The sequence below is a fragment of the Octodon degus genome, unplaced genomic scaffold, assembly GCF_000260255.1.
Source record: "Octodon degus isolate 3935 unplaced genomic scaffold, OctDeg1.0 scaffold00003, whole genome shotgun sequence".
NCBI lineage: Eukaryota > Metazoa > Chordata > Mammalia > Rodentia > Octodontidae > Octodon > Octodon degus.
Genome location: NW_004524579.1, coordinates 12,414,953 through 12,425,119, shown reverse-complemented (window position 1 = coordinate 12,425,119; position 10,167 = coordinate 12,414,953). Strand labels below are relative to the sequence as shown.

Below are 10,167 nucleotides of genomic sequence, written 5' to 3'. Positions count from 1 at the left end.
AGGCTGTTAAGCTTAACCTCACTATCTATTTGAATATTAAACATCTTAGGCATAACATGGAACAGGTATTTTTCATCAAGTATTGATATGTTGAACTCTAAGTCCCTATAGAGTCTTTATCTTAAAGATGCCTGGAAGTCACTATTCCAGTCCCCTGCAGGACAAGCCCGGTCCTGCATTCATGCTCACTTGCCCTGTCTGCGCACAACATGACATGCTTCCCCTTTTGGTACCTTTACTGATTTAACCAATTTTGTCTGAGCAATTGTGCTTGTAATCTCATTGGTTGACCATATTTTTGTCCCACCTCATGCCCACCTAAACTAATTCCCATGTTGTTACCTTAGACCCACCTTACCACATGATTTTACACTGTCAATGTTCCTGGAAGACACAGCTTCAGAGGAAACCCATTTGGGTCTTTCTTTGTCCTCCTCTCAGACAGGAGCTTTCTTTCCCCCAATTGATATATTTTGCTCTTACCTTCAGTTGTTCATAACATTCATTCCTCAGTTTTGGAGAACCTGAAATTTGCCCAAGTATCTTTCACATTGAGGGTTTCATTCCCTTACGTCAATATGACTACACAGATACAATGCCTACCCTATCTCAGTCAGTAGCTGCTAAACACCTCAGGCATGGAGTGAAAGATGTGACAATAGATAAACAGTATGCATAAATAGTTACTCATTATAATTACTTCTAATCTAATTTTATAATAGAATGAACAGCTAAATATCTCCTAGATTTATAGTCTCTTTGCAGTTAATAAAAGTTTAGGTAAGCCATTTTCATCAAAATAATTTGGCATCTTTATTATTCAAATGTATTTAATGATTCATTGAAAGTACTGTTAGATCATATTTATCCAGTCTAGCTATGGATTTTATTACTAAGAACAATCTGATCATTAACTGTTTAGAATTTCTTCTACGGGCTGGTGAGATGGCTCAGTGGTCTAAAGCACCTACTTAGAATTTCTTCTACATGTGGCCTTTTTCTTCTAGGTATATCTCCAATTAAAATTTTCTTAACAAATATTTTTACACACATGTGAAATTGACCCAAATGTACCAATTTCTCATAAACAATTTAGAGCTTTTCTCATTTTATGAAAGAATATAAGAACAATATTAACAAATTGAAGTTGATTTTCAAGTATTGACAAAAGTGCATGCATAAATATGTTATATATATGTATATTAGAGAGAGAGAGAGAGAGAGAGAGAGAGAGAGAGAGAGAACGAACACAAGCAGACAAATCTCTCCCTGTTCCCTCAAGGAGGAGAAGCATCACTCCCCACACCTTTGAATCTGGGCTGCCTCTAGTGATGCTCTCCCCCGGATGCAGGATGCTGAAGAGAGACAGAAAGCAACTTGGTAGTGAAGAGACCTGTTCAGCCCTCCACGGACTGGATGATCCAGGTTCTATCAATACTGGTAAACCATTATGGCAACATGTGCCTTGACATGATGGAACAGCAACAGCCCTTTATCTCCTAGTGTCCACCCTATATCCCTATTATAAGCATGAGAAAAGTCCTAACTGATGGGAACTCTACACTATTCCCAACAAGGACTAATTAAAATCAAGATTGCCAAATTAAAAAAGTCTGAGAAACTATCATAGCCAAAGCAGCCTAAGGAGACACGTCAACTAACTGTACTGTGGTATCCTCACTGGGATTGTGAAGCAGGAAAATGATGTTAGATATTAAAAAAGAAAGAGAATATGGGCAAAGTATGGAACTTCAGATAACACGGGTTGTAACAAAAGTTTACTAATATGAGCTGCTGCTGATAAAAGTAACTGAGGAGATGTATGAGAAAACTCCCTGTACTACCTCTGCAATTTTTCTTAAGTTTAAAAGTTTTATAAAATTAAGTTCACTTTCTAAAATGTATAAAACAAAACACGTTGTTTATATACTTGATCATCTAACAACCTCCCTTCCTCTCTTCCTCCTTCAAGGCTTGAGGACTAGAGAAGTTGGCTGACCTCTCTCTCCTGCACTGGAGGGCCAGCTGTGAGGATGCGGCTGCTCTGCACGATGAAGGTTTGATGGGCAGACACACTGGCAACTACAGCCTAAGCCTCCACAAAGGCCACCCATCAACAAAGCAATTCATCCAACTCTAAGTTCTAGGTATGCACAGGATGGCATTCATCAATTTTTCTAGCAATGATCTTCATCATGCTCAGATACCTTCTGGGGCTGCATCTATAGTGATTCTACTGTGCAGTCATTGATTATATTAGCAAAAAGCTAGACTGGACAGATCAGTTGCTGAAACTGGCCTCCTGATACCATCAAAGGATACTGTAAATACAAGACATATCATTATTACTGTGCAGCATACCTTATTGTCTCACAGTACACTTTACTTTTATAAGTAGAAGTAAACTTTTAAAACATGGCACTAACGTCACCACAAATGTGTGTAATATGTTGTCTTATGATATTATGACCGCTATGATGTCACCAGGTGAGGCAAATTTTTCATTTCCATTATAATCCTATGGCGCCACCATCATATCCATACTGCTCTGTTGGTCAAGATGCGCTTATGCAGCAAGGGCCACACTTAAGCCTCACCTCACTGCGTGGTTGGCCACTTTATCCTGGCCTGTCTGGTTGGCTCTCCTGTGAATGCTACTTCTCTCCCCAGCTAACCTGCAAACTCCTTTTCAAGGATAATGGCATCTTCTTCCTTAAGCTAGATGCTGCTCCCTACATGGCAGAAGAAAGGGGATCCATAGAGATGCTACTGACAGACATGGGCTAGAGAGAACAGGTGAAAGAGAGAAAGTACAGAAAGGACAAGGACCTAAGGAACAACTTTCCCATAAAGCAGACGTCTTAAACAACCAAGAGACTATCAGGCAACACCAAGCTGCTAATTGAGAGCATGGCTTTCCCACTAGAGAAAGCTGGGGTCAGAGTCATTGGCAATGTAGTCAAGAAAAGCTTGGAAAGAGCATAGATGCTCCCAAATGTGAAAAGACATATACCTAAAGTCGCAATGCAGCTCACCACAGGTGGAATCCCACAGAGACTTTTTTAAAAAGGTAGAAAGTACTAAAACACATTTGAAGATTTAGAAAAGAAGGTGGTAGGAAAGAGTCATAAAAACTAGTTTAGCCAAAATGGTTCAACTGAGCTACTTAGACAGTTCATGGGGAAAATATTTGAATTTTCCTTACAAACACTCAGTAAATGATTGTGCTTTGTTAAAACATTTGACACTGTCCTCTTTCCCTTCACTGCAACAAAAAAGGTCAAGAGACTAATGCGGGGGCAAGAAAAGGCCCTCAGCGGAAGCAAGCGATCACGTCAATGCACACACATCCCACCCTAGATTCTGATTTCCATGTCTTGCAGCAGCCCTGACTACGGGGACACACTCATACAGGTCAGGGCTGGACATGTAGGGGAAGTCATACGACCGAACAGTATTTACAATAGCAGTTCAGCTTTGGTTTTACTCTAGGGGACAAGGAGATGAAGCAGCCACCCAAAGAAAACCCATCAGCGGTACCCCAAGCTTACCCTTCTCCCCTCTACTGCTCAACCTCATTATGAATATGTTCCCCATCTATTCTGCCTTCTCACCTCACCAGACTCACTCTTGTGAGTTTGTATATTTTCTTGAAACATCCAGATACTTCCACAGAAAACTCCAATCAACCATTGGCACCCCACTAGCTATTACTTCTATCCATTCTCTTGGCTTTAATTAAAAACACTTTGGATCAGGTGAGTGGGAAGGGATGGGCCAGAAAGCACAGAAATCAACCTGTTCTTGTTTCTACCTCCTTTTCTTCTCCACCTGTTTAAAGATTCTCAGGTGTTATCCCTGTTAGAACTCCAGAGACTACCACCCCGTATAGCTCAAGGATTTCCAGGTCACCCAAATGTTAAGAATGTTTAAGATACTAATGAAATAGGTAGCATGTAGATCATGACACCACTGTGTGCAGACCTCCGCCTGCTACAGGCTGTGTGGTGAGGCTGAAGCACAAGCCTGCCTTACGCTATTTCTGGCTGGTGACTTCCCAAGCTATGTTCACTCTCCTAAGCTCTGGGGAATCTCCTAGAGAAACCATGAAAGAACAGATACTGACTCAGACAAAAACACTTCCAGTGCAGCAAATCCATGACTCTTCACCCACTCCAGCTGCCACCGTGGTTTTTTTTTTTATCTCATCCTCTGCAGCAAGATTGTCAGACTCTTTGGAATTGGTTTCCGTTCTACCAATAATAGCAAATTACAACAGCTGCTCCTTTTTTTCCCCCTTTTTGAAGATTCTGCCTTTTTACTGCTGGATTTGGATACCTTTAGTATGTGAACTTAAGCCAAAATTCTGGCAAAAAACAGATGTTCTTTACAGAAGCTTGTGTTTACTACATAGTTCATGACCACATCTAAAGATGCTCTTCTGGTGAACCATCTTCCAATGCAGACAGCTGCAGACTCCACTGGAAGGGCACATGACAGCCCGTGATGGGACTGCATTCACATAAAAGTGAAAGTCCAACATCAAACTAGTCCTCAATGGCATTTTAGAGCCATATCAAAATCTCCTGCCTTTCTCGCTCCCTGGCCATCTTGGCAGCTGCTCCTGGTTAAGGGCCATCCACAACTAAGGCAGGAAGATGGTGGCTGCAAAGAAGATGAAAAAATCTCTGGAGTCCATCAACTCCAAGCTCCAACTTGTTATGAAAAGTGGAAAATACATGCTGGGGTACAAGCAGATGCTGAAGATGATCAGACAGGTCAAAGAGAAACTGGTCATCCTTGCCAACAACTGCCCAGCCTTGAGGAAATCTGAAATAGAGTACTACTCCATGTTGGCCAAAACTGGTGTCCACCATTACAGTGGCAATAATATCAAATTGGGCACAGCATGTGGAAAATACTACAGAGAATGCACACTGGCAATCATTGATCCAGGTAATTCTGATTTCATTAGAAGTATGCCAGAGCAGACCAGTGAGAAATAAACCAAGCAGACTTTTTCATTAATAAAACCTGCCAGAGCTTGTTTTTGGTGGAAAAAAAAAAATCTCCTGACCAGGCATCAACTCACAGCAAAATATCTTTAATGCTTCCTTCACCTGACTCTCTCACCCAAGTCATATGCATCTTAACAGCTGTGCCCTTTAAACCTTTCGACTCCCAAAACAGTCTGACTCTTCCATTTTATTTCCCAATTCCCAACCTGCTAGAACTCAACTGTAGCACCATGTTCTATCCAACCTATCACTGTCTTTCCAGTCCTTCTCCTACTTTCTCACAAAACACGCAGGTGTGAAACAGAACCCTCCTCTGAAGGTGCATACTTGTGCACCAGTGTTCTTCTGACACACATTGGTCCACACTAAATAGTCCTGTACCAAGTGGCCCCATCACAGAGGGGAGATGAGGGCCCCTGGATCATGGTATCACTGCTTGTGTTGGGCAAGAACTGAAGGGTGTATGGCAGAACTCTCTGTGAAGCTTAGTGCAGCTCTGGGAACTTGGCACAGAGAGGCAGAAATGGATCCCTCTGGAGCCTCATCCTGACACTGTCACCCTGTTCTACCCCTTCCAGTATCCTCCAGGAACACAGCAGGTCTTGGTAAGTAGGTAAAAAACTACAAGCTAAAAAATTTCTACAGCCCTGATTTTCTATTCTTTTCTTACCCATGACATCGGAATCCACATCAGTTTATATTTCCTTTCAAACTACCTTCTAATGCATTGCATTAAACTGGTCTTTTCTTCCTCTATCTCTCAAGAAGAGAAAAAAAATTAGCAAACCCAGCCTGAAAACTCCTGAGTTCTTGGGGACTTTCTCCTACATTTGTTGGAAATTTACTCTGTTCTGATCACTCTCACAAGTTGACTTGTCACAGACAATCCAAGGCCATGCAAAGACAGAAAATCATGCATAGCTAAGGGATTTGTTTGAGGCCCACAGTTAATTATAATTGCACTAGGAGCCAGAGCTGGGCTCACCTGTCACCGTTCACTGCTCAGGACAAAAGGAGTTCAACAGGAACAGATGCCTTGTTAACTCCACAGGGGGCCTGGAAAACACTGGAAAAGTACAGGGCCCCCAGGGATGGCAGATCTGAATGCCAGGACACACGCAAGTGCACACCCAGGGTGCACAGGATCTTCATGTATCTACACGCAGAGATTTAGTGTGAGGGGGCAACATCCTTGAGACTGTCTGCCAGGCAGCTCCAACGACTAATGTGGTACCTGGAGAGGGCCAGGGAAGAGGAGGAAGGCAGACAACTCCAGATAGAAAGAGATGAGTTCACCACTCTGCTGAGAGTCACAGCCCAATCTGTTTATATCTTCTCTCCATATGGTAGCTGCAGCCAAAATCCCGGCACGTGCATAAAAGGCTGAAATGTGTGCTCCCATAACTGCCAACTCATCGTGGAGCCTAAGGATTCCCACTGGGGAATCAGTGATGAGCAGAAGGACTGGTAACATGGTTTCTATATTTAATTATTTTTTTAAATTTTTGGCTCTTTACCAAAGACATTTATTTATCTTTGAAATAAACAGCCTTTTTTAAGATAGACGCGTAGCCAAAATTTCAAGCACCTGTCTAAATGGAAAACAAATCTCTTAATAACATTTTATTAAAGTTTTCACCCAAAACAGTTGTGGTAGTTGCATGATCATCATATGGATATGATCAAAGCAAATGATCTATTATGAAGTGCTGAAAGTGTTTCCCTCATATTCCTCCGACCTCCCCCCCAGAATATTTCCCTAGCAATTTTAATTTTCTCCCCACCCTTGAGACCAAACATTCCAACAGACCCTTCCCAGGATCAAGGCTGCCTAAGGCTAGGGATAGTAACACTAAGAGTAGCAGGCAGGAACAATTACTCCAGCCCCATCCTACCACCACTGCCCCTGCCAGTTGTGCAGACAGGTAAGCTGTGGGATGCTGACTGTAAAGCATGCACTGGGGAATCAAAGATGAGCAGAAGTGACTTAAAGCTGGACAAAGCAGACAGAATGTGTGTACTCAATTTCAATTGCAGAAATGTTACTGAAACCACTGGACTGCTGTCATTTCCTCTTTAGCTTTGTTCAGCACTATGGTCTGCATCTTTGTTTCTTGCAGAAGTTAAAGTCAGATTGGTAGGTTTGAAGAGCAAAGCATATTCACAATGCAAACCTTCAAAGGGCTGGAGCACATGAAGTAAGTTCTCTCTGAACAGTGGGTAGAGGATAGGTCTGAAAACACAGGGGCTGGTCGAAAGTGTCTATTCATTTTTATTTATTTTATTTTTTTATTGTATTTAGGACAGGGTCTACTGTGTCTACAGAGTCTCATTTATGTAGATCATACGCATAGTAATCCGCCTGTTTTCAGCCTCCCAAGTGCTGGGATTATAGGTGTGCCCCACCACGCCCAGTCTCAATCACCTCACGCCCCATGGGCAGGGCCAGCAAGGCACGCTGGGGATCACACCCTGGCCCCTGCACTCTGCCTAAGCAGGTGCTTTTAGTCCACTGAGCTATCAGGCCAGCCCTTGAGAGTGTCTATTCAGAGGTGGAATATACAGTCTCATGCCAAAGGACCAATAGAATATTTTTAGCTCTATGAGTAAACAACATAGAAAAGCTAAACACATGAAAAATAAGGGAATTATCAATTCCAAAGAAAACCAAGTCTACATGAAAGGAGATATCACTGTCCCCCACACAGCTTGGCTGTGAGCAATACTGACACAATCGTAACAATGTAAATGCCAGAGATGCTGCACTTAACAACAATAACAAAAAGCACTGCAACGATAACGAGAGGCCCCTGTGTGGCATCTGTGTGTCTGACTCTCTCTGGGGACCTGTGTCTGTGTCCAAGCGAGGCATCTGGCTCTGTGTGGGGGCATGTCTCTCTGGGTGCACACACGTGTCCCGCTCTGTGTCTGTATGTGTATGTGTGCGCCCATGTGTGTATGTGTGCACTGTAGGGAACGTCACAGAAAGAATTCTCAGCTTTCATTCCAGGAAGTAAAAAGAAAACTCCTAAAAGCAAAAGATCAATATTCAGCAAGACGACAGACAAATTATTTAGAACTATGGAAACCAACCATGAGAATCAGCTTGGAGAGCAGTCGTGTCTTAAGGATGGGAACTGAGAGTGGTTTTTTCTACGACCTTAGACAATACATTAACAAAAATTAATCAAGGCCAGCCTGATACCTCAGTAGACTAAAGGCCACCTGCTCAGGCAGAGCACAGAGGCTGGGGTTCAATCCCCAGCATGCCATACCCCCCAGGACCCCCTGAGACAGCGAGGCGACTGAGACTGGGCTTGGTGGCGCAGGCCTGTAATCCCAGCACTTTGGGAGGCTGAACACAGGAGAATCACTACAAGTCAGATCTACATAGTGAGACCTATAGATCCTGTAGACCCTGTCCTAAATGCAGAAAAATAATTAATCAAATCCAGAAATAAAAATCTGAATAAAGTGACTGAGTGCCACAAATGATCCACTAAAGCCATGAAAAAAAGTTATTTATAAATGCTTTTCATGAGAAAGGGTTATTTTACGACTTTTTAAAAAACCCATAAATTTTAATCAAGCTCATTACTATTACCAAGTATTGCATGAGTTCTGATGACTTAATAAGTTCTGTCGTTTGCTTGACACTTTTTTTCCCCTACTAGATCTCACTGGCACGCCGAGATCAGAGCAGGGGCGCAGGTCGTGACTAGTGACAGCATTACTAATATCACTTAGCACTCCTGCATCAGAAAGGCTACACGTGTACTCTCCTCCTCACAGTCTTACAGGGAATGCCTACCGTGTAATAGTACAATCAAGTCTGTCCATTTCCCAGAGACCTGTTTTCCCTAGCACTCGGTGAGGGTCAGAGTAAGTGCAGCCAGCCCTGACCGTACAAGAGCCTGCCTCAGCTGTGAAAATGAAATGCAATGTACTGAATTCCTGGCAGCAGAAAAAAATATATATAATTAGTAAAAACTCATTGTCATAAAACATTCTTGCCCTGCCAACATGAACACTCCCTGCAAACTCTTTAGACACCTACCAAACTTGAAGAACAAAGACTAGGGGCCTGAGATGGCAAGTGATAGCTTCAGAAGTTGCTGGCAAGTCTAAGATGGTTTTAAAGTAAAGAAAGAGATGGGAAGAGAAAAGAAGCCTGAAAATCTGCCAGGCACTCCCTCCGAAGACACTCCACTGCAGCGATCTGGGTGGGGCTGAGACAGAGTCCTTTGTTCAATTCTCCAGGCAATTCTAAGGTACAGCTGGCACTGTTAGCACGGCCCTTAAAGGGCAAGGCAACGGGCTCGACAGCTCGGGACCCAGACAGTGCAGTTGACTGCAGCTTTTTACACTGACTATAAGAATATGGTGTATCTGTTCTAATAAAGAGCAGTATTTTTATGAATAAGCTGGAGAAGGATGGCTTGGCTCAGAATCACAAGCACAAGTCCAGAGGCTGAGTAAAATCCCCATGGCAGCAAGAAATGGAGCCTCAGCCAGGTTAAAAATCATTCCTGTTCCTCCAGCTACCTGATTCCTTTTCCCAGTGGAAAGCAACCAATTTCTGTTTCCGATATGCATTTAAACGGCCCTACAAGCTTAAAATTTGCTTTTATTTATCCTAACTGAAGCCTTTTTCCAAGTTGTTACACTAAAAATAATTTTAAAGACTGTGTGAAACTCTGTGAAGTCAATTTACTTAAAAGCATTAAGATTTATTTTAGATTGTTGTTCTGAATAATGCTACATTAGCATCTCGGAGTGTTGGCCAGCTCTGGTCAGATTTTGAAGTATTTTCTCTCTCATTGTTAGTCTTCTGGTTACTAAAAAGTGAGCTTTAAGAATTAAAGAGTATTTGAATGTTAACCTATGAAATATGGACTGGGGAGATAGCTCAGTGGTATAAGCACCTGTCTGGCAAGCACAAGGACCCAAGTTCAATCTTCAGTACCGCATGCCATGCAGGCTCTGCCACGAGCCCTTCTTACAGGTCACTGAAACCAGGTGTGATGGTACATGCCTGTGATCCCAGCCCTGGGGAGGCTGAGACAGAAGGAGTCTGAACTGATGGCAAGATCCTGCATTCAAGGAAGGAAGGAAAGGAAAGAGGGAGGGAGGAGAGGGGAGGGGAGGG

At 42.7% G+C, this 10,167-nt stretch overlaps 1 protein-coding gene and 1 pseudogene across 1 annotated transcript in view; one reads left to right on the top strand and one right to left on the bottom strand.

Moving 5' to 3' along the window:
• Fhod3 (formin homology 2 domain containing 3) overlaps positions 1-10,167 on the bottom strand; it is a 514,361-nt gene that overhangs the window by 321,361 nt on the left and 182,833 nt on the right. The window lies entirely within an intron of this gene.
• Positions 4,659-5,006, top strand: LOC105742130 (annotated as a pseudogene).